Source organism: Montipora capricornis, chromosome 3 (assembly GCF_036669925.1).
Source record: "Montipora capricornis isolate CH-2021 chromosome 3, ASM3666992v2, whole genome shotgun sequence".
NCBI lineage: Eukaryota > Metazoa > Cnidaria > Anthozoa > Scleractinia > Acroporidae > Montipora > Montipora capricornis.
Genome location: NC_090885.1, coordinates 54,598,759 through 54,603,243, shown reverse-complemented (window position 1 = coordinate 54,603,243; position 4,485 = coordinate 54,598,759).

The window sequence follows — 4,485 nt, the reverse complement described above, 5'->3', positions numbered from 1 at the left end:
TAATCTTAAATTACTCCAAAATGATCCCGAGACTGGTAGAATCTTTTCGCAACCTCCACTTATTTCATTCAAACGCGACAAAAACGTAGGCAACTTTTTAGTTAGAAGCGCGATCAAAACAACCCGGCACTTTGCTCACGATGCAAAACTTGTCTTTTCATTGTTAACACTAGCAAGATATCGGGACCTAAGCGATCTGTTAAGATCACCGATCGTTTCACATGTACCTCCGCAAATGTCATTTATTGCATAACCTAAGCCAGTCGCTCGCCATTTTAATTTGCCTAACCACTCCAAAAAACACATGGCAATCTGCGGCCTTTCCCTACATCTAGGTACGACGGAAAGCCGCAAGATTCATCTTTCAAATCGGCACCCTTGATCCTCACGGTATTAACGAACGCCTTTCATTTAACTAATATATTCCTATATTTCACGTTGCCATGTTACCACCAATAGCGTAGCTCCTACTCTACTATAAAAACTACACGTAACCCATAATTCCTCGATTCGCTCTGACGAAGGGCTAACGCTCGAAACGTCAGCTTTTAGAATCTCTGTACGGTGGCCAATTTACATTATCAACTCCGTTGATAAAACCAAATTTTTGTATACAAAACGAAGACCCTTGCTTAAATGCTTTGTTCGTTACAAGCTGACGCGAAATTAGTGGGGTCTTCGTTTTGCAGATAAGGCCGGCTCGAACTACAAAATGAAGACCCTCGTTTAACTCTCACTCACTCCACTAAGATGCGGGATTGCAGAATATCAAAACATCACAAATGATTTGATATTTCGCTATTTTGATATTATCTTGCTATTTTGATATACCTCGTTCTTTAATCCTTGAGACACTTGACCCTAGCAAAGACATGAGATTTTGACAGCTTTCTTGGTATTTGTTAATATCATGACATTTTGATAATATCATGATATATCAAAATATCAATCCTCAATACATATGAGTTGGCCTTAGAAAAGACTTGAGATTTTGATAGCCTTCCTTGATATTTTGATAATATCATGAGATCTTGATATTCAAGTACCGCTGCAGAATATCAAAATATCATTCGCTTCTATCAATATCAAAATCTCATGATATTATCAAAAAACCTTCCAAGAAATGTATGAGAACAATTTTGATATATCAAAAGTGATACGACCTATTGATATTTTGATTTTTTTGCTTTGTTCGAGTGTTATGTAATATCGCGGACGGCAGCCTACCGTGGACTGTGGCAGATCAGTTGTTTATTTATGTCGTTCGTTTCATTGTTTCGGAATTGAAAATGCCCTGAAGCTATTCGCTTAAACAAATAATGTCTAGTACTTTATGCATCAAGGGAAATATTCGAATCAGTTGCGCGGAGTTTTTTTGCGATAAACGAATACACAATAATTGCAAATGTTTGCTGATATTTGTGCTTCCAACTTTACAAACAGGCTCTTACCCTTAAACATTAACAGTTAATGTGAGAATATTAAATAGCAAGAAATTTGAAAGTTGCCGTAAAATTTTGTCTATTGAAAAGTGAGTTTACGAAATCTGACGCCGTCACAGAACGGCAAATCTTATTTTATCACATTTTATACAGGAGACCTCTTGAGGGTCTTCCTTTTGATCGATTTTGAAAATGGAGGCGGCCGATGGTTTATGCGTCTATACCGTCCGCGAAGGTGTGGAAGTTTGCATTATTTTATTATATTTTTGTTTTCAAATTATATTACCGTCAAGAACTGGGGTCCACAGGGAATTAACCGATATTACAAAACTGTCGACATTATACAAGAATCCATTTCGCGTTAGCTGACAGCGAACAAAGCATTTAAGCGAGGGTCTTCGTTTTGTGAACAGAATTAACTGAAGAGAGTGTAGTGTAACGAGAAGTGCTAGATTTCTATCCCATTCAGTTAATTCTGTTTAAAATATAAGTGCTACACGGCCAACGTTTGTATAAAACGTAACCTTTCTTCGTTTTGTAGTTCGAGCCGGCCTTATCTACAAAACGAAGACTCCGCTAATTTCGCATCATTTGGTGCCTGCAAGGCGTTCAACCGGTTTGACTGTCTCTGGTTTCATAGGCTTGCAAAAAAAACTAGTCTTCGTTTTTGGGTCTTAGGTCTTCGGTAAATATAGCCAATGAACTATGGCTGTTTCCACGCGTACGGTTAACATCCCAAAGCCAAGGCGATTCAAAGTCGTGTTCGTAAACAAAAGCACGTCATCTCGCATCCTGACGCTCGATCCAGAATAAAAACTTCTAGAAACGAGCTATCGCGAACAAATCGTCTCGTATACACGTGCTTTGCGATGATGTAATTTGTTTTCGCCCGACCAAAAACTCTCACTCCAGGCTGCATTGGGACTATATTCTCTTTTTTGTCGAATGCAATCAGAGTTAATAACCAGTTCAAAGAAAACCCCAAAACGTCGAAGACAACGAAAGAAGCCACAAAAGAGAACAAGCATGACGTAGCAGATGGACACGAAAACGAGGCCCAAAGTAACATCGATTTCTCGCACTAGTAGTAATCAAAGATTAGGAGTGCGGCCTCCGCCTGTGATAGTAGTTGTCTGTTGCTGAAATCATGATCTTTATGTGAACGGCTGAAGTTTTACAGACATATAACATACTGACAAAGTCCACTATTGTTCAGTGGATTTTGATTTCCTTGCTTTTAATGCGATTTGATGTGACCTTTGATGACACGTTGCGTGAGAAAGGTCCAGATATTGTCATTAGAAGATAGAACTCATCTACAACTATCTTCTATTTTAGAGTTATTTCAGAAAGACTGAGGGCATGTCTCTAAAGTCTAGAAATCTATAGCTAAAAGGTTCAAGAACCTCTAAAATCAGTACGCGATGTAGAATGCTAGACCTGAAGCAGGGGCACACAACAAGAATATAGTTCAAAACCACTTAAACATAGCATTGTTAAACGTATTTTGGTATTTAAACGGTAGATATAGGCATATTTTTATGCCCTAAAAATTTTTCATCTGTTCGGATTTCCTAGCTGAAAGTCTTGTGATCCGAAAATTATAGGGATCAAAACTTACCTTTTCGAAAATTTCAGCCAGAAAAAAGGCTCCCGACAATTCTACAATACTCGTCACATTCGTTGGAACACCCATCCCCGTTTCCCCCTTCCTCCAATGTTGAATTCCACAACTACTAGTAGTCGCCCGAAAAATTCTCACACAACATTGAATTGGGGGAAGGGGGATGTGGTATAAGCTACGATCTTGTAACACGATGATTCTGACCATTCGCTAAGTGTTCCAACTAAATATGTCTAGTATTGTAGGTATCGGAGAGGCTGAACATTTACGCACGCATGCGCTGACAGAATGTTTGAAGACGAGACGACAAAAATATGCAGTACCTCCAGACGTGGCGCTGGAGCGTCGTACCAAACGAGTCATCCCAGGATTTCGGCCCGTGCGATCGCTTTTGGACGCAGTTGGCCCTTCGCTGCTTTCTGCTACCGACCTCGCCTCCCGGTATGGCATTGAGAGAGGGATATGTCGGCCCCTAAACCATACGAGACAAATCCCACGCCAACTCACAGCTCCAAACCTCCCTTGTCATTACAATTTAACGTAAGATTTCAATGGCTTACATATTCAAGAGAAAAGTCATTTTATCTGTCATATGGTAAGCACTGGAGTCGCAGATTACAAAGTGCACACATGCGCCCTGCCGAAGGTAACATACATGCATGCATAAAACTTTATTTCATCTCGAATTTCTGAATAACATCTTCAAGACATTACAGCTAACATACATAATATATACAGATACATAACTAAATATTAAATAATATTTAAAGATATATTAATCAAAACGAAAAGCCGCTGTACAAAATCCGGCCCTGGATTAGTTTAAAACCAGTAAACTCAGTGGTACGGGAAAAATCAGGTAGCGCATTTCGCAACGTACTTAGTTAATACGTAAAAAAAAGAACTAAGACCATAACTGGTTGTTCTAGGTTTATTGAGGGACAGAATGTAAGTTCCACGAAGATCATGCATAAGAAGAGAACGGGAGAGAAAACGTATTTTTCATATGGACAAGCCTTTTCTTTCTTTAACTACTTTTATACAATAATATGAGGAAATTTTGAATGCGCTTATTGCATAGAGATGTAGAGTTTGACTTAAGTGGTACGTAAGAGGAGAGGTAATCGCGAATATAAATCTCATTACTCTCTTATTTACATTATACCGTTTCTTTGACAAGAAATTACTAAAGGCCAGGCCGAATTTCCTATGATAAAAAGTCTAAGTTAACAGCAGGCACCTTGGCTACACCTTAGTATCCGCCTAGAAATCTTCTTCTCGCTACTTTTTCCTCATTTGATGAGGACCAGTCTCCGCTTGCCTCCTTCATTCCCAAAAGGAATTCTGGGTAATTCGGCCGTTCCATGACAAGGGAAGACCCCCGATTCTTATTTCATAGATTTTCTTATGAGTGTGGAG